Consider the following 21,632-nt stretch of genomic DNA (forward strand, 5'->3'; position numbering starts at 1 on the left):
ACCCTTACGTTAGACACCAACCAACCGGCAGCCTAGGAGCTCCGCCGCCTCGAGGGGTGCTGCTTCCCATTGGGAATCGATTGGCCCAGAATAAAAATTTAGACAACTGACACCTAAATAAAGTGATTTGAGATGAGGGTGCGACCTATCTGGCGGCATGGTGAAGTAGGCAGGTCCAGCTGCCGAGTCGGTGAGGCCAGAGCGGTTGTGGTGGCCACCGGCGACAGGGAGGCATCGATGTCACGACGGTCGACGGCTACGGGGAAGCAGCGTCGGGACTCTGGACAGATCCGAAGTTAGAGCCGCTCCGGCGCTGTGAACAACGGCGGGGGTGAATCGGCTCCGGTACGGTTCACGCGGCCGTCGTCGAGGCAGCTCCAGCAGCACGGAGTAAGAGGCACACAACCCAGTGCACGACGGCAAATGGACAACGTCTCTGGCATTAGGGAGGAGGGCGGCTGTGAAATTGGTGCGGTGGGGGCGCCATGGAGGAGGGGCTGAGGTTTCACGGCTCGGGAGAAGGGAGCTTCCGGGAAGAAGGTGATTTGGCGCCCACGAGGTATGAATGGGGGGAGGAATTGGGAGGGGAGTGGAACCATGTTTTACAGACACATTTGTCTGAAATGTGAGGGGGAGTTACAGTTCTACCCCTGCCTTTAGGCTTCTTGGCTTGGGTCTGTGTACTGAGGGTCGGGGATAGTAGAGTAACTTTGCTTCTCCCCAAATAGTGGGTGGAAGCGATTTCGGGCGAGGAGGGCGTGTTTTGAAATATAGTGGGCACGAGCGATTTCGGGCGAGGAGAGCGTGTTTTGAGAAAGTGGGTGCGAGCTATTTCGGGCGAGGAGAGCGTGTTTTTCCAACCATGGTTTATGAATTATTCGGCACATGTCATTTCGGCCAAGGAGAAGGCGCGCTTGGATGAAGTTACGAACCTACCCTCGATGCACAACGGGCCAATTAATGTGTCTCCCACAGGACGATAATTTCGCGTCTCCCATTTATTTGCTCGGGCGAATTCCACCGAGCAGAGGATGTTTAACGGTTCGTTCAAAATTTTGGAGAACGAGCATCCACGTCTACCTTACCAAGTCGATTCGAATCAAATCTAGAAATATTAGCTTGCCACTTCTTTTTTAGATGGAGAGATGATGCTCGGGAGTAATGTGTTTTTACATGCTCGTTGCTAGCGATTTACTATATGACAAATAGTTGACCCACTCAAAAAAGGGAATCAAACCCAAAATGAAATATCTCGATTCAATGAAATAGCTGATTCACCAGGTCAAAATAGTGAACTAAATCTAAAATTGAACACCTCAATCGAATATCATGTTGTACAGTATTATAGTACTCCATGAACATGTTGAAAGTCAAATTAATGAACTTGTTTGGTATACGCATATATCCGTTCATGTGTGGATTGCAGACAACATGTTCTCCAATTTAAATATTTGAATGCAAGTTTATATCGAAACATGGTTTATATCAGTCTTTGATGCATAAAACACGACCTCCCCCTCTTCCGGACTCCTGCTCTCTCTCTCTCTCGCCGACAATCTTCAATTCTGTCGCACGCATCCAACACACAAACCTTGTTGGTCCTCTCTCTTTCTCTCCATCTCTCTCTCTCTCTCTCTCTCTCTCTTTGTGTGTGTGCGTGGGGGGGGGCGGTCTTTCTAGTTCGCATGCATATATACTCCATCTATAGGTCTCTCTCGCACACTATGTACGATTCTCTAGTCCAAGCTAGATATCTTGGGTGCACTCATCGTACACACAAAAATTCCTTATCTCGTTGCCCGTAACTCTCTCACGCACCACTCTGTCGTCTCAGAGCTCTCCCCCCTCTCTCAAACTCTCCATCTACCTGGGTCACACATACACATGCATATCTCACTCGCACTCGATAGGCCCATCTAAAACTCTATCTCTCTCCCACGTTCTCTCTCCATCCCACACGCACACACACACACAATCTCATGCCTAGCTAGCCAAGTATGATGGTCTCTCACTCAATTGTAGGCACACGCAGTCCCCCTATATGTATATGACTAGCTAATCTTAGTCTCCATCACAAACATGTGCATGGTCTATCTCGATTTCTCTCGGGGCATCTTTCTATCGCGCACGCACCTCCCTCGATCTCCCACCCATATAGTCCCCTCACGACCTGGAGGGGGTCTCTCTATCACAAACACAACCTCCCGCCGTCCCCATGTGTCCATGTTCTCCATGTGTCCCTCTCGACCTTTGTTCCTTGTTGGACAGACCTCTATTGGACATGTGCTATAGGGGTGTCTCTCTCAGTTGCAAACAATCACACACTAGCTATCTTCGTGTATCTCCTCGCCTCGCTTTTCTATCTCGGAGATGCATGCGTGATATGTTCGCCTAAGAAACGAAAACATGCACTCTCTCTCTAATTTATCGTTTGTTGTCACTTTCTCTTTCACACACATACTCTTTTTGCACACTTACTCATTCTCCTTCACACGCACTTGATCCCTCTAGACTTAGGCACTCTCCTCGGTCCATAGCATATTGATTTATTGAAAAGTCAAACATCACAAAGTTTGACCATGTACGTGGAGAAAAACAATTACATCTGGAACAACAAACATATACCATTAGATTCACCATGAGATGTAGTTTCGTATGATGTGTCTTTGGTATTGAAGATATAAATAACATTTGTGTAAACCTGATCAAAGTTTCCAAAGTTTGACTTCTAAAAAACTTACATGCACTGCATTATCGAGCGGATGGAATATCTCTTTCCCCCTCTTAGCTATCTGACGCATCACTCGGCCTTATCGGGGCTCCTCAATCTCTCTCAAACTTTATATCTCCCCGGTTCACACATACACATGTCTCACTTGCGCTATACATATAGACCCATCCAACACTCTCCGCCCTTGTTCTCTCTTTATGTGACACCCCCCTAATAAGTACCATAATCCCTCACTCCATCATAGGCGCAAGCACTCCCCCCTAAGTATGATTATCTCTCACTAGCCATCAGGAACACACGTATTGTCTCTTTCCGTCCATACGTCTATCTCGATATCTCTCATGGTATGTTCTATCGTGCACACACCTTGTCACTCGATCTCCCACCCATGTAGTCCCATCACGATCTCCAGGGGATCTCTCTATGACAAACATACACTCTCTCATCCCCATGTCTGCATTTTCTCCGTACGTCTCTCTCGACCTCTCTCCCTTGTTTGTCAGACCCCTCTTGGCCACGTGCTAGGGGTCTTGCTCTCTCGGTTGCAAACAACCACACACTATCTCCTCACCTTGCTTCCGTTGTCGAAGATGCATGTGTGATATGTTTGCATAAGACACACACATTTTTTCACAACTTTTATCGAGTGTTGTCCATGTCTCTTTCACACACGCACACACACTTTTTTCACTCACTCTTTCTATTTCTCTCTCTCTCTCTAGTTAGGGACTCTCTCATGTCCATAAGCATATGGATGTTTTGAAAAGTCAAACCTTAGAAAAGTTTGACCAGGTATATGTGGAGAAAAACATTTACATCTGGAAAGATCATTAGATTCATCACAACATGTCCTTACTTCATACTATCATTTATCTTTGGTATTGTAGATATAAGTAATTTCTTTATAAAACTTGGTCAAAGTTTCAAAAATTTGACTTTAAAAAAATGTTGGAATTACATTATCGAATGAAGGGGGTAGCTCTTTCTCTCTTTCTCGCTGCTATCTCTCACGGGCCTCCCCTCTCACACGAACACTCTATACCAACGGATTATACACTCAATGTGTCAGCGTATAGCTCCGTATATTGTTTAGTTGACCAGTCAACCAGTCCACATGCTGCTTTGTCAGCTCGTGTTCTATATCTTCGTGTGCTGGCCCATGTGGTAGTGGGTGAAAATAAGTAAACTAGAGGCCCATCTGACACGCGATGAAGTAAACAAAGTTGAAACCACTCGGGGTAGCACCCCACACGCTAGTAAATTGAGGGCGCATTGAGGACACACTTCTTCCGCGTGGAGGACGCACTCGCGCACAATTCACCACCGCGCGGCGGCATGCACAGAAGGACGCACTCGCGCACACCCAGCACACAACACACACCAGCACACGTGTACACCGACGTCGCCGGTAGTTGATATGGACGGCGAGGCAGCCAACAAGCGGAGGCGGCTCGAGCCAAAACCGCATCCGGCGAGCCTGGACTTCATCAGCAGCCTCCCCGATGACATGCTGCTCGTCATCATCGGCCTCCTCCCCACTAAATCTGCCGTGTGGACCGCCCTGCTCTCCCGGTGGTGGCACCCCCTCTGGTGCCGCGTCCCCCTCAACCTCACCGTCGACAGCTGCCTCTGAGACAGGGATTGCAAACTCATGGCGCAGTCTCCAGGATCCTTTCATTGCACCCTGGGCCAGCTAGACGCCTTGACATCCGCATGTTCAGTACGAACTGCAAGGGCCAACCCAAGTTCAACGAGTGGTTCTTATCCCCCGCCCTAGATCAGCTCGAGGAGCTTAGCTTTGAAGCTGGACGATGTCCCTCTTTGCCGCCGTCCGTGCTCTGCCTCGCGCCAACGCTGCGCCGCACCAGCTTCAGCTCTTGCTATCTTCCCCAGATTAATGTCGTGCCCACCCTTCTTCTCCCTCAACCCAAGCGGCTCGACCTCTTCGACGTTGTCATCTCGAAGAAGGCTATGGAGCACCTGATCCGCATCTGTACTGTGCACGAGTACCTTCGTCTTGAGCAGATCCACGGGTTCATTAGCCTCCACATCGTCTCGACGAATCTCCGATGGATTTATGTGTCTTGCTAGCCGCACAACAAGACATCAGTTAGGAAGAGACCACTCCAGCTGTTCCACGTTATGGTCATTGAGAATGCGCCTTTCCTTGAGAGATTGCTTGTATCGGATCAAGAAGGTCCAACAAAAATCAGGGTCATTGACGCGCCAAAATTGATAGCGTTGGTGCACTCGTCTGCCAAATTCTCCGAACTATTTATTGGATCAGTAATCGTTCAGGTACGTCACTCATCTTCTTCTCCGTCTTCTTGAAATTCACATTTTCAAATTTCTTCTTGATGTATTTACGACCGTCTTCGAGAAAATGATTCCCACAAGCTTGACCTAGTCTATGCGCACAGTGAAGATCTTGGCAATAAAATCTATCGGCCCCAATCTGGATCAAGTTGTTGGATTCCTTACATGCTTTCCGTGCACGGAGAAGCTACTCATCGAGGTGAAACTTCTTTCCTATTAGTAAACGGTAATCACAACGTAGCTCAAATTTTTTGTAATTTTCCCAAATTACGATGACAAGTGTAGTGTTCAAAACTGCATCTACGCACTGCACCAAAAGAAATGTTTTTAGTATTTTTTCTCACGTGATCACCTGCATCGTTTTTTGTTGTTGTACTACTATAGTAGCCTAGGCTAGTCATAGTGGAAAGTAACTTAGACTACTCTAGTAACTCTATGGTTACCCTAAGAGCAAGTACTACCTCCGTCCTGGTTTACTCTTCCTATTTTGTAGTATCAAAATTTGACCATAGATTTAACTGACAAAATGTTAATGCATGTCACTAAGAACTATATCGTTGGATTCGTATTTGAACATAATTTCAAATGGTGTAATTTTTAGTGACATGCATTGGCATTTTCTTACATAAGTATATGGTCAAAATTTTATACTAAATAAGAGGTAGTACAAAAGTGGACTATAACGGCCCTCCACTATGTAGGCCAAAACACGTGCCAAATTCACTTGTGATGCATTTGGCATCGATGCTCCTCCATTGCTCACCTGGTGCCCCAATCTGGATCACCTACTTTGCTCTGGTGCCAAATTAACTCACGCAATGAAAAAACACTTGCGTGGGAGAGAGAGAGAGGACTGAGGCAATAAAAAAACACTTGTTTGGGAGAGTGAGAGGCTGGTGTAGTTTGTTTGATTGATTTGTTTATACATGTGGGTCTGTGTGCACAGCGGTGCCAACTCTCTCACATTGCGAGAGGGGTGCCAAAATCTTTTGATTTGACATCGATGCGTATTATGGCATCGGCCACATAGTGGAAGGCAACAAATGCCCAAGCTCTTCACGTACTCCTAGGTAAATGAGAGGAAAGAGAAACAGAGAGAGAGAGTGAAAAAATATCACTAGCCAGCCAACCCTATCGTATGAGCGAATGATATTGATACCTCTTGATGACACGGCAATCTTATATAGCCAGCTTCTCTAATATGTTCTCTTCTTTTGCAAATAAAAAAAGAACCGAAAGTGAAAAATGGGCTGCACTATAACAATCTCATCGAATGCCTTGATCTCCATCTTACAAAAATTGATTTGATCGACTACCGAGGCAGCACATTTGAGATTAAATTGGCCAGGTTCTTTGTTCTGGATGAAAGTGTGCTCAAGGTTTGGCGTTCTCTGGCGCAACAATGAATGGCGTGCTGATCACCACAAGCGTCTAAGCCTAAATGACAAAGTCTCCGCAGAAGTTGAATTTTTTTTTGAAACATCAAGTGGCTAGAGACTCGAAAACTTATTTGCCCATTAGTGACATGTCAGGGTGGTGGATTTTAGTTTGTACGATAATGCTGCATCCACCTAAAGTAACGAAAGTTCTTACGTAAACTTCCTAGTAATTCCCTCTTCGTAGGTGCATCATTACTCCTAACATTTGTAACATTAGTTTGAAACTTGTAATATTGCCGTGTCCTATTCCTGCATTTTCAAAATCATGCGAATCAAACATGTCTTGAGTTGGTGATGATGTTGTGCCTGCCATCTTCACCAATAGCCGTCGGATCTAGATCTGACGCATACAAACCAAACTTCTCTAGTTTTGCAAAAAGATGCCCGCACTTATTCCCTATTTACAAACAACTCCTTGTCTCTCACAATCAGCCTTATCTCCTCCCCACCACATCTAGAAGGCCATGGAAAGATCTGGCGCGATGGCCGCTGTCGGCGCCGTCCACCCCACAATCTTGGTGTTCCGTGCAATGCACGAGCCTCTATGCACGGGAAATTATGTCGAACACGACTAGTTGTAAGCAGGCTAGGTCTACATCCATGATGCTAGTGACTGCAGACGGTGAGGCTGACTATGGTATGCCGAACACGACGCCTATACTCAGGTGTCATCTCTGGCGTAGGGTCTTGTCACTTCACTATGAGGAGCAACACGTAATAATTTGACCAACGGGTAGTACAGTGCTATTACATTGGCAGTATTACTACTACTAGTACTAGCACCACCATTTGGATTTAGTAGTACTACCACGTCCATCTGGATTTAGTATTTGACTAGCAATATCTAGTAATGCATGTCACAAAAAATGTACTACTCCTTCTGTAAATAAATACATGGTGTATTGTTTTATTCCTATCGGCGACGTAACTTAATTTCTTTTTGCTACTTAATAGGATTACATGCAATGAACTAACCACTGCATGTGATGTTTGGTAGTCTCAAGTCATTGAAAGCATGCACGGGCATGGAGGGGGACGCAGCTTCATTGACTTACTACACCTGCCTTTGGGTGTATGACACGTGGGCCCAACAGGTGGCTGGCCAACCTGTCATACAACCAAAGGCAGGTGCAGTAGAGGGGCGAGGAGTAGATGGCCAACATGCACGTGAATTCAACGCATTCTGCACTTCTCATATAAAGGCTCCCGTTAGTCCAATCTACGAAATCCTACGCACCTACGCACCCAAGGGCAAGAGTGATCACTCCAATCGCAAGATCAGTTGACTAGAAGCTAGACCCATGGAGGCAATGAGCGCGAGCATCAGCCGGCTGTGCCAGATGGTCCACAATGCCGGCCTGCGGCCCGGCACCAAGGAACGTCTCCAGGTAGTGCTTGAGGCCGCCAGGGCGAGGGTCTGCTTGGACGACATCTTCGTGTCCTTGTTCGACGAGGTCCTCGTCGGCTTCCTCGACAAGTTCACCATCGTCAAGAAGCTCGCGGACGACCTTGACGTACGCCTCCATCCCACATGCCCAGGCTTTGCGATGCCTGCCACCCTCAACAGCCTCTATGGTGACAACCTCTTTGACGCACTGGTGGCCCTGCGACTGCCTGCCGTCGCGCCAGAGAATGTCCACCTCGAGGTCGCGCTCGCCGCGCAGCGCCTGGCGCAGCAAGACACCATCGACATAATCACCCACGTCTACGTGCAAATCGTCCACAAGGACTACTACATGCAAGAGGAGGACGATAGGACGCTGGCCTTCTTGGACCGCACGGCAACCTTGGACGGCATTGGTCAGAAGCACGTTGAGCTTGCCGCCAACGCCGCTGCTCCTCACACGTCGGTTGGTGACCCAGTGCACTAGGGCATGAGGATGTCGTTGATGGATCCGTATGTATCTTTATATTTCCGTAAAATCCATGTAGTAGTATATGGTACTACTAGTAATCATCTTACCTTTCGCATCAACTTCATAATTTTCCTACGTACTCCATGCATGAACTGCGCCAGAACCAAACTTCTCATTACTCTAGGGAAAATCATTATTTCTATCTATCGATCGCCCCATGGAGCAGAACCAAATTTTATAAGTTACAAGTTCAAAAGGAAAAGCCTGCCGTGTTCATGTCGCACCCCACACGGTTTGTCCGGCACGCCGCTCAAGGGGGAATGTGTGCTGTGTTGCATTTTCACTTACAAGTGGGACCGCAGTTGAGCAAACCGACTATCGGCAAACCCCCACCCCGCCCACCGCGCGATGGCTGAGAAAACAAGAGGGATAAGAGATGGCTGTAGCTAGCATGGACTCCAAGAAAATTGGTGTCGGATGGGACTCGTGTGGGTGGCGTGTGCCGTACTGCTAGACATGAATGCTAGTTATGGCCCATGCCACCCCACTATATCGAGGTGCTGGTTACGTAGAACAAATTTCCTGAAGTCTGTGCTCAGCCCTCCTCTATCTCTCTTCTCAGCCAGGCAGCAGACACGCGGAGCCCATCGTTTGTTTTCTCATATGCGGTCCCACATGTCAGTGAAAACGCAAGAGGACCCACTGAACCTGCACATCTTTCACCTTGACGTGCTGGTGATGAAAAAAAATCCAATAAAGATCTTCAGTGGCCGCTTTTGGAGTTACTCAAGAGTAGTAGGATTCTATTTACAGTTTAACCCAAGACACACATCATGTGGCTTCACCTAGCACTATATTTTGTTGCATGACACGACCTGGATGCTGGATGTCCCACGTGTCGGGAAAAGGAGGAAGAACTCGACCAAATCTTCGGTTGTGCTCTCGGATTAGACTAGTTGTGCTAACTTAAAATTTTATTGTGTAGAATGGATGCAAGTTTTGGTATTGGGAAGAAGAGTACAACGATATATTGATAGAGTGCAATTTAGTAGATGTTCTAGCACTTTTAGCTAGCATAGAGGCTTAGAGATGAGACTAGTGCACTTGTTGATAGAATAGAGGCTAGACATGTCTACTTCTTTACACTCGAAGAAGAAAGAAGCATGCAGGATCGAGCCTCCGCATATCAACAATGAATGCATCGAGAAGGCACTAATCCAACTTACAGGAGCAGTTATGGTTCTTGTTTTTCTAGTCAAAATTTTGGTGATGTATTTACATGTACCAAAAAATCAATGATGAAAAAAGATACATGTTTGCGAAGAAAAATGTACGCGGCAGGGATGCGTCCGCGCGTTCGGCGCATGACCACCGCATCCGAGAAATGGCCCAGACACGACCCCATTGCCCTACCTAAACAGACAGAATCCGGGCAAAACGGAGGTCCGTTTGGGGTCGTGCATTGGAGTTGGCCTTACAAGTGGGACCGCAGTTGAGGAAACTGACTATCGGCAAACCCCCACCTCACCCGCCGCGCGATGGCTGAGTTAGAGAAACGACGAGGTTGAAGAGATTGCTGTGGCACGGACTCCAACAAATATGGTGTCAGATGGAAGTCGTGCTGTTGGTGTGTGCCGTACTCCTGGACGTGAATGCTTGTTCTGGCCCATGCCACCCTACTACTCCTACTACTTATAGTAGTAGTATCGAGGATTCGAGGTGCTGGTTACGTACAACTAACACATTAACATATGGCCCACCTCACACTGTGGCCAAATTTCCCGGAGTCTGTGCTAGGTTAAAAAGTGTTCTTTGTGAGGATGGGTGGCTGGTCTCAAGTTTAAAACTTGTTGTATTACATACGTAGACGTAGAGATAGTGCAGCATGTGAAGCTAGTACAAATAGTGTACTATTGTTGATTGGCCTCATCTGATAACCTATTGCAATGCACGTACAATTATGTATTCAGAAAATATTTTTTTGCCTCGTCGCAGCACCCACTCAGAGAAGCGACTCGAAAGCCATTCATAAATTTAGTAAATTTATCACAAGCATATCATTTTATTACATACAACAGGTCATCAACCCACAACGACAATGAGGATACATAATAAATACTGAAGTTTTCATCACACAACAAATAACAAGCAATGAAATGAACTTCAACTCAACCAATCCTCGGCGTTGGAAACGCTTGCTTTGAACCACAAGTGATTCTCTGGGAATGGCCAGCTACTGTCAATCTCGAGACCAACGCAGGACTGATCATCCAGGCTGAAGTGACCTACTATATCACGACCAGGTTAGGGAACCACCGCAATGTCCGACGTATAGATACAATTGCTTATCATAAATGGTAGTAACATTGTGTCAACAGCAGTTGGATCGCCTTTCACAATCATTGGATAGTTTTGTCCAAGGAAGAGCGATTTTGCTCCAAGACTATCAATACGGTACCAGGGAGAAGGTGTTGGCGCTAGCACAGTAGTATCCATGCCGAATACCATACAACGGGTGTTGGAATAGGTCCGGAGAGTGCGACCATGGGAGACAACACCTGCTTCCTTAGTTGTAACATTAGCAGTGGGCTGTATACAGGCAAGAAGGAGTGATCCATCGGAAGTTGCCAGGCGCCACTGAGTATATCGGCCCTCCTCGTCCTCATCTCCCCCTTGGTTATAATTTTTTTCAAGTATAGGTGGTGGAATGTCCACAGGACCTTGGAAACACAAGAAGAAGGTTAATTAGTAGAGAAGGGAAACTTGCTAACTCGCATGCATGTGGATGAAACAATTATAATTACAGTGGAAGACAAACGTACCGAAACTACGAGGATCCCATGCAAAAACAGTGCCACGAGTGGTGGCAGCAAACACAAGACCCTCGTATTCAATTGCATCATAGTACATATCCGTGTATAGAAACTAATTTTTGAGCAATATCCATCCAGTCGAACCACGACAGACGGCAACAAACTTGTCGAAGATAGCAACAACTTGATAGTTCTTGTAATCCCAAGAGCGGTTGGGAACTCGAGAAATTGATATCTTCCATAGACGATATTCACTATGATCATATTTGAACGTACGTAGATCATCTGTGTGCTCAACCTCAGGGCACTCAGAGATTTTTGGAAGTGGAATCCGCTGACGAGTGTACACATTCACAAGTTCCCACTCGCAATTGTACCCAATATAAACAACCCAATCTCCATTTGCGCATGCCCAAGCCTTGCCCTCAAGCGATGGCATCTTAACATCATACATATCATTATCAAGCGACATCAACTTGCACAAGGCGAGGCTTCCCTCGTCCCCGCGCCAGTCAGCAGGGTCACGGCGAAGAAGATAGGGGAGATCAAACCGCTCATGGACCCTTGGGTTCCTTGTAATGATGTTATTAGTTGAGTCGAGAATGTTCTTGAACGAACCTGCCATGCTAGCCGAGGTGATGACGTCACACCGATCAATGAGTTCCACCACCACGTCATCTTTCAGATCGAGGCAAGTATAATAGGGTCGTTTCCGGCTTGTTTCCTCCATGGAGAAGACGATCGAACATTGGCAGAAGGAAGGGTGAAGGCAAATGGAGGAGGGAGGAAGAACGTGCGACATCAGTTCCAAATCGAGAGGGAAAGGCGAAGAGTCGGTGGACGGTTGCCAGTTTGCCATGGTACACGAAGAGGCGCCCCGACCTACACGTCCTTTTGGAAATTGTACAAAAGGACTCGCCGTTGTCTCACCGACATGTTGGAACGGGACCACATGTCAACGAAACACGGTGTGTAATTTCTCGTGCAAAATGCAATCTGGCCGCGTTGGCCCAAGGTGCCGCATTAGTTATCGACCTTTATTTTTTTAACATACAATCTGAGTGGATAGCTCCTATGGTCATCACACGTGAGCGGATATATAGGTGGGCTAGGTGGGCATGCGACAACAATCTATGTGCTAAAAGAGTTGATCTCGAAAAAAGAGTTGATCCAATGCTTGGTTTTGTTTGGATTTTCCAACTATGACCATTGGATAGAGTGAATCAACGGCTTACGTTCAAAGTTATTCTCGTAGTACTATAGAATGGTATAGGAACATGGAGAGATTTGGTTGATTTTATATCACTGAATAATATAAAATATTATGAGTGCAGACGCTCCACCCCGAGGTTTGTAGCTCCTTCTCGGTCGTCAGGAATCTATGTTCTTCCACTCTTTCGTTTAAGACATGAGCTTTGTTCATCCTGTTGCCGGCACACGGGACATCTATATGCCTTCATTTTACAAAATCATACTATATGCCTCCATGACACGCGGGACATCTAGCATCAAGGTGGCGTGTCATGCAAGAAAACAGAGATATGCAGTGCGTAAGTGAGTCGTGCACTTCGATGGCACCTAGTACTATGCAATATTTTTTCTCCTTGATGGCACGTGAATAATGCACGTACTCAATGACAGAGCATGGGATGGTAGCCACGGACATGGTCGGCCCTTTTTGAAGAGAGTACTAATAAATAACTTAGATGTGTCCCGTCAACTCGCAGAACAATGAGAAGCTTGCTTACTACGCCTTCTCCCTCGCCAACGCGTGCGCGGTGGCTCGCAGCACGAGGAGAAACTTTTGCTTACAAGCGGTGGACGTGCAGCAGTTCATTTGGTGTCAGATTGCCAGAAGTACTACTGTAGTACCATCATTATTGTTCGACTTCCGGAAGAGGAGAAGAGCCAAGCGCAAGGTCACCTACTAACCTAGTACAGTACTACTATAGCCAAAGCTGGTCCACCTTTTTAGAGCATGGTTAATTAATATAGGCGGCTCTTACAACGGCACATAATTTAGAGCAAGTACTCTCTTCGTAGGAACAAAGGAAGTGAAACAAAAGTTGGAGTGGATGCTAGATTGCCAATTAAAACATGATTACATAGGAAAAAAAATCCTATAGCATTCTATCCTATGAATCAAACGACCAATGTTGGAAAATTATGAGGGGGGTCTCTCCAACAGTGTTCCTTGGCTCGCACCTAGCATCACGGTGGTCGAACTTGGAGTCATTCATTTGGTACACGTGGCATCTCAGATTTGAACACAAGGTGACATGACCTCCCACTTCCTCCGCCATTTGAAGCGGCGCGCCGGTGGAGAGCTAGCATACTCCAATATTAGGTTGGCTCTATGTGATGTGGCAACTTCATATACTAACCGGATGTTGGCTATACTACTACGGTACTCACACTCCAAGAAGTGACTCGAAAACCATTCATAAATTGAGTCTATGACATGCATTTGCAACTGAAATGTACCATTCATTAAACACAACAAGTCATCAACACACACGACAACGAGGATACATGTTGGATTATAGATTATTTCCAACAAAACATTCTAGCAAATACTAAAGTTTTCATCACACAACAAGTAACAAGCAATGAAATAACTTCAACTCAACCAATCCTCGACGTTGGGAACGCTTGCTTTGAACCATAGGTGCTCTGGGAAGGGCCAGCTTTTGTCAATATCGAGAGCAATGCAGGACTGATCATCCAGGATGAAGCGGCATATATCAGGACCAGGGTAGGGAACCATCGAAATGTCCGACTTATAGATACAACTGCTTCTCATAAATGGTAGTAACGTTGTGTCAACACCAGCTGGATCGCCTTTCACCATCATTGCATAGTTTGGTCCAAGGAAGAGCGAGTTTGCTCCAAGACTATCAATACTGAACCAGGGAGAAGGTGTTGGCGCTAGCACACTAGTATCCGTCCTGAATACCATGCAACGGGTGTTGGAATAGGTCAGGAGAGGGCGACCATGGGAGACAACACCTGCTTCCTCAGTAGTAACAGTCTGAGTGCACTATATACAGACAAGAAGATGTGATCCATCGGAATTAGTTGCTAGGCGCCACTGAGTACATAAGTTCTGCTCCTCCTCATGCTCGTGATCATCACCATCGTCATCTCCCCCTTGCTTATAAATTTTTTCAAGTATAGGTGGTGGAATGTTCACAGGATCTTGGAAACACAAGAAGAAGGTTAATTAGTAAAGGGAAACTTGCTAACCCGCATGCATGTGGATGAAACAATTATAATTACGGTGGAAGACAAACGTACCAAAACTACGAGGATCCCATGCAAAAACAGTGCCACGAGTGGTGGTAGCAAACACAAGATCCTCGTATTCAATTGCATCACAGTACACATCCGTGTATAGAAACTGAATTTTGAGCAATATCCATCCAGTCGAACCACGAAGGACGGCAACAAGCTTGTCAAAGATAGCAACAACTTGATAGTTCTTGTAATTCCAAGAGCGGTTGGTAACTCGACAAATTGCTATCTTCAGTAGACGACAGTCACCATGATCGTATTTGAACGTATGTCGATCATCTGTGTGCTCAACCTCAGGGCACTTTGAGATTTTTGGAAGTGGAATCCGCTGACGAGTGTACACATTCACAAGTTCCCACTCGCAATTGTACCCAATATAAACAACCCAATATCCATTTGCGCGAGCCCAGGACTTACCCTTAAGTGATGGCATCTTGACATCACACATATCATTATCAAGCGACATCAACTTGCACAAGGCGAGGCCTCCGTCGTTTGCGCCCATGCAAACAGGCTTATAGCGAAGAAGATAAGGGAGATCAAACCGCTCCTGGACCCTTGGGGTCCTTGTAATGATGTTATTAGTTGAGTCGAGAATGGGCTTGAACGAACCTGCCATGCTAGCCGAGGTGATGACATCGCACCGATCAATGAGTTCCCCCACCACGTCATCTTTCATATCGGGGCAAGAATAACGGGGTCATTTCCGGCTTGTTCCCTCCATGGAGAAGACGATCAAACAATGGTAGAAGGAAGGGTGAAGGAAAATGGAGGAGGGAGGAAGAGCGTGCGACAGCAGTTCCAAATCGAGAGGGAAAGGCGAAGAGTCGGTGGACGGTTGCCAGTTTGCCACGATACACGAAGAGGCGCCCCGGCCTACACGTCCTTTCGGAAATTGTACAAAAGGACTCGCCGTCGTCTCACTGACATGTTGGAACGGGACCACATGTCAACAAAACATGGTGTGTAATTTCACGTGCAAAATGCGATCTGGCTGCGTTGGCCTAAGGTGCCGCATTATTTCTCGACTTTATTTTTTTAATGGTGTGCCGTTCAGTTTTGAAGCACGACTAACTGGTACTGTTTGCAGAGAAAATATAAACTACTCTACCACTACTCCACCTCTAGTACTAGTAGTATAAAAAAGATATATAGGCTGGAGCTTCAGAGCTTTCTTGCTAAGGGCTGCCCACTTGCTTCTCACACTATCACCCTCTCTCCAGATCTAAAAAGACGACCTCTCTCTCCCTCCTCACCGGGGGTCACAGATTAGCCGGGGAAGAAAAGGACGTGCATCATTGACGCACTCGTCGTTGGCGAGCGAGGTCATGCACTGACGACAAGGCCGTACTCTGAGACCTAGCGCCCGCGCGGGATGGCCTCCGTCCCCAAGCTTGTTGCCGTAGTGCATGCGGAGGACGACGACCATGAGCGAAGCCACTTCCCACCGACCCTCAGGTATGCTACCTCTTTTCAAACCATACCCTTGTTCTATTGCCCCATCTGCCATGTCGCTGCATGTGGATCTTTTTCCACTCCACCATCTTCCCAATTTGCTATCCTCTGCTCTGCTGGTCACGCAGATGAAAACCTTAATTTGCACTATTAAAGGAAACCTTACTTCATGCAGACTAATCCATTTCTAGGTTGAATAAGGAAAGGAAGGGAGACTTTACTATCCAAGAGAGTAGGCATCGAACCCGCATCTAGGTTGAGAAGGGGAAAATCAGTAGCTAAGGAACAAGTCTCGTGTCTATTGGTTGAAGAAGGGTAGAAAGGCATGACAACGCAATAGAGAATGACCAGGTCGATCGGTTTGTTGTCCTCACATAGGAAAAAGGTGGCTAAACATAACAAAAATGGGGCGTAATCCACATATGCTGCCTGGATATTTGTTGTTCTAGGAAACCATACCTCCCTCACCACTCTATGCGTCCATGGAGGTACATCGTACTGGTGCGCCCACTGTCCGAATGGGCCTCCCATGCTCTTAGTGTCACTTTTTTGCTCTTAGTATAACACCAACAGTCAAGTCAAGCAATGCTACTGCTAAAGTGATGCCACATTTAACTAATGCCGCACTCAGTCTAATGCCACTGATAAATTTAAGCAATGCCATTTAATGTCACTAGATACTGGATTATTTCAGGGTTAGCTATTGATTGTGGATGTATTAAAGATTTTTCAGCTAAGGCATTCTAATGCTACTGCACAGCCAGTATACCAACGATGAAACTTGTTACTACCTTCAGATTTTTGCACTGTTAATGCTTATAGATTACATACCTCACTTTCATGAGATAAGTTAATTTTTTTTGCAGTGTCACCAAAATGCCAAGGTGTCGGTGTCAAAACCGGCGGATCTCGGGTAGGGGGTCCCGAACTGTGCGTCTAAGGCGGATGGTAACAGGAAGGAGGGGACACGATGTTTACCTAGGTTCGGACCCTCTTGATGGAGGTAATACCCTATGTCTTGCTTGATTATTCTTGATGATATGAGTATTACAAGAGTTGATCTACCATGAGATCGTAGAGGCTAAACCCTAGAAGCTAGCCTATGGTATGATTGTCTCTTGTCCTACGGACTAAACCCTCTGGTTTATATAGACACCGGAGGGGGCTAGGGTTACACAAGGTCGGTTACAAGGGAGGAGATTTACATATCCGTATTTCCTAGCTTGCCTTCCACGCCAAGGAGAGTCCCATCCGGACACGGGACGAAGTCTTCAATCTTGTATCTTCATAGTCCAACAGTCCGGCTGTTCGGAGACCCCCTAATCCAGGACTCCCTCAGTAGCCCTTGAACCAGGCTTCAATGACGACGAGTCCGGCACGCAGTATTGTCTTCGGCATTGCAAGGTGGGTTCCTCCTCCGAATACTCCATAGAAGATTTCGAACACCAGAATAGTGTCCGGTTCTGCAAAACAAGTTCCATATACTACCGCAGAGAGAATAATATTTCCACAAATCTAATCTGCTGACACGTTTTGACAACATGACATCATGCCATGGCCCGGTCATTATTCGAACCGTTTTTCTCAACCAGCACCGCACATATCGCGAGGTGGTTTTCTTGACACGTCTTGTCAAAGCAGAGATCGTGTTCCCCTTATTACGGGATTCTCATCAATACGGACGTGGGTAACCCAACCGCGCCATCAATTACGGCGCTTGGGGAATAAGCGATTTTACCAGACAAGTGGGGAGGCGCATTGCCTCCTCTGCCCTTATAAAGGGACGAAGATTCACTCTTTTCATCCACGCCTTATTCCTCCTTGCTTACCCATTCCCGCACACTCGAGCTCTATCGCCCAAGCTTGCGTTCTTCTTCTCAAACCACTCCGAGCATGTCCGGAGCAGGAGGCAAGTGGATGGTCTCCTCCGTCACGGAGGAGAACATCAAAAAGTTACGGGAATCTGGATATCTGGCCGCGGATATAGCGCACCGGCTGCCAGATGCGGGCCAGATCATCCCAACGCCCGATCCCCATGAGAGGGTAGTTTTTCTTACCCATTTTGTCCGCGGACTGGGATTTCCTCTCCACCCGTTTGTTCGCGGGCTCATGTTCTACTACGGGTTGGATTTTCATGATCTGGCCCCCAATTTCATCCTCAACATCTCGGCGTTTATCGTCGTGTGTGAGGCCTTCCTCCGCATCAAGCCCCATTTTGGCCTGTGGCTGAAGACCTTCAATGTCAAACCGAAGGTGGTGGTCGGCCAGCAAGCGGAGTGCGGAGGCGCCATGGTGGGCAAGATGCCTAATGTCACCTGGCTCGAAGGCTCCTATGTGGAGACCATAAAGGGGTGGCAATCGGGGTGGTTCTACATCACCGAGCCACTCAACACCAACTAGGCGGCGGCCCCCGAATTTCGATCCGGAATCCCCACATGGCTCACCTCCTGGAAAGAGAAGGGCCTGTCCTGGGGTTCTTTGGTAGAGCTGACCGAACTCCAGACCTGCATCAGGAACATGATGAGCAAGAAGATCAAGCTCGTCAACGTGGTCCAGGTCATGCTCTTCGGCCGGATTCTCCCGTGTCAACGACGAGCATTCAATTTGTGGGAGTTCAACCCGGCCAAGCACCAGACGCTGCGAGAGCTCTATGACACGACACACGAGGACATCTGGAGGGTGCTGTTCAAGGGCGCCGAGGTACCTCCTTCCCTCATCAAGGACCTTGGACTCAGCGCAAAGCGCCGTGCCAATCCGGTAAGTCTTTATATTTCACAGGGTATCCATTTGCCCCAGTTTAATCATGTGCAGGATCTAAGCCCTCCATGCCTTTGACAGGACTGAGTGAAGACAGCAGAGCAGATCGATTGCCCCGCCCCCCTGCCGGAAGATCCTGCAGATGCTCTCCTGACGGAGATGCCGGTTCCGGCACCTTATGAGGTGCCGGTGAGGAAGGCCAAGAAGAAGGCCGTGGGGACCCGAAAGGGTCTCCGACGCAAGGTTGTATTGGACTCATCATCCGATAACTCTGACGCACCCTCCTCCCATGAAAACGAGGAGGAGGAAGAGAAAGTTCTCCCCCCAGTCGGGGAAGACAAGAAAAGGAAGTCCGACCCAACCGGGGAGGCCGAAGGGTCCAAGAAGGGCAAGACCCTCCCTCCGGAGTGCTCCACGACGGCCGCCTACAACGGCGATGAGTGGCTACCCAGGGTCAAGCCCCTGGCGAAGTCGTAAGTATCCAGACACCATAGTAATTCATGCTATGTTTTACTGCACTGCTTCTTCTCATGCCGAACATGATTATGTAGTCCGTCCCGAGCTCATCTCGACGTAACTTCGTCGAGCAGTTCGTTGGACTCATCAGATATGAACAGCGGTTCTCTTCCGACCGCCTCGACTCCTTGCCCTGCGGACAACGTCAAGGTGTTGTCTCAACAGGCACCAGGCCAAGGGGAGGCAGTCCTGGGGGCGCCTCGAGCGACCTTCCGGACCCTGGGCGCAAAGGGGGCCGGACTCCTATGGGCTCCATGTTCGGCCCCCAGCCGAACACTGCACCGGAATCTTCAGTGGTTTCGGACTCCGGCGGGCGACCCCCCGTTAAGGGGGGCAAGCCGCCCGTGCCGGTGTCCCCTGTCTATCCAGAGGCACCAGACAACTTGCTAGAAGCGCTTCGCACGCTTCCATCGATGAAGAGCACCGTACTATCATGAGTGCGGTGATCGAGAAAGTTCAGTCCGACAAAAACGAACTGACTGAAGCTTGCGCCAGCCTCCTAACATGCTTTGAGGTAAGCAATCAAAATATAAGAAAATATTACCGCATAGATAGTAGCCCCTGATGGTCTGTTCGACGTTCGAGTAGAAAGGCCGAATAGAGGATCAAATGATGACTCGGGAGTCTAATCAGAATATATCTATGTGTATGTGCAGGCTTCGCTGCTGGCCGCTGCCGCACGTACTGCGGAGGTCTCTGCGCTGAAGCAGGACCTGGACCGGTCCGAGAACGAGCTTGGCCTTACCAAGAGGCAGCTCGAGGAGAGCAAAGGTAAGCAATACCTTGTCTATATGAAATAAAAGAAGTTCGGTTGTAAAATAATAGGATCACCATGAATTTGTCAGGGGTCACGACTGAGGTGGCCGCCCTGAAGAAGGCGCTGTCCGAGGCCGAAGACAAAGCAGCCAAGGAACGCATCGAGCGGGAGAAGCAAGAAGCCCGAGTGGGCGAGGTGCAGCAAGAGCTCGAGGCTCTCGCCAAAAAACACGAGTCCTTGGAGCTCGACTCTAAGACGCGAGAGTCCGAGCTTGCACATGCGCTTGAAAGCGCCCGGAGCGCCAAGGCTGAAGCCCATAAGGCCCTCCAGGAAATTTATGCAGTGAAGAAGATAACAGCGGGTAAGGCATTCATTATGCAAAGCAAGCATGTGAAGGAAACTTTCCTTTTTCTTACCCGAGTTCGGAGCTCTCCAAGAGCATTCGCAGATCTTCCCTGCAGTGTACTGGATGCTGCAGAGTTTTACTGAGCTGAGGAGGGGAGCTCGACGGAGAATTTGTTCTGGTCTCAGTATACTGGGACCGAACACCCGACGCCCTTGAGCGACCAGCTGAAGCAATTGGTAGAGCTTCACAAGGCGGTCGAACAGGCCATGAGGGGCCTTATAGTCCGGATGTGGCCTGGCGAGCCCCAGTCTGGCAACTACTTTGGTTTCGTGAGGCGGCTTGTGGAGGCCTGCCCACGTCTTGAGGTTATAAAGCGGCCAGCCTGCATCGAGGGTGCGTGCAGGGCTTTTGCCCGGGCGAAAGTGCACTGGGTGAAGCTAGACGCCGTGAAGCTGGTGAAGGAGGGGTCGCCGGAGGGCAAGGAGCATCGCCACCCCAAGATGTACTATGAGAGTGTCCTGAAGGGTTCCCGCCTTGTGGCGGATGAATGTGCCAAGGATGTAATTTTTGAATGAACATGCTCGTGTGATCCCGTAATATGAAACAAGTAACGCTTTTTTAATTTAAAATATTACCTTCAGTGCGGCCGTTTATAAAATCTGAGAGTTGGCCAGTCGTCGGCTTCTGCCCCCATGTAACTAGTACTGGGGTGTTCGGGATAAACCTGAGCACTCTTAACCCCAATTTTGGGTCCTTCAAGGGAGGTGTTCAGCGCAACGAACCAGGCAATCGGACTATAATGCTTTATCACTCTCACTTAGCCATAGAAGCATACAATTTTAAATTTTGGCGAAGCCCCTGGTATTCGGAAGGCCGAATTTGGGGCGCTATACACGCCTATGCCGGACAAGGCTGACTCCTCGCCCGAAGCGGAAAAAGTCTTTAAGGACTTGAGACCTCTCAAACAGCGACCAGTCTCTCGCCTTATCATGCTAGTCAGTTTTCGGCTTTCTCTACTGAGGTGCTCGTCTGGAAGAACCGGGACACAATCACAGTAGTTCTCCCACCGCTACCTTAGCCGATATAGCGGAACGTAAGGTACCAAAGCATGGGAGCCGGGCAAACCCAACATTTGACCAAAGACATGATTCGGTGCTGATGCATATAATGCTATAAGTTCGGGGTGCCGCACTGTCGAAAGTGTTCAGACTTCTTGCGCCGTATTATGGGGTAAACGGAAGCCCCCGGCGTACTGACCGTACCCGAATTTACGGGTGCAGATTGTCATAAATGGACATAAAGGAAAAAAAGAATGAATAATGCAATAATAGACTAATGCTATGCATTGTTAT

The sequence above is a fragment of the Triticum urartu genome, chromosome 5 (assembly GCF_003073215.2).
Source record: "Triticum urartu cultivar G1812 chromosome 5, Tu2.1, whole genome shotgun sequence".
Classification (NCBI taxonomy): domain Eukaryota; kingdom Viridiplantae; phylum Streptophyta; class Magnoliopsida; order Poales; family Poaceae; genus Triticum; species Triticum urartu.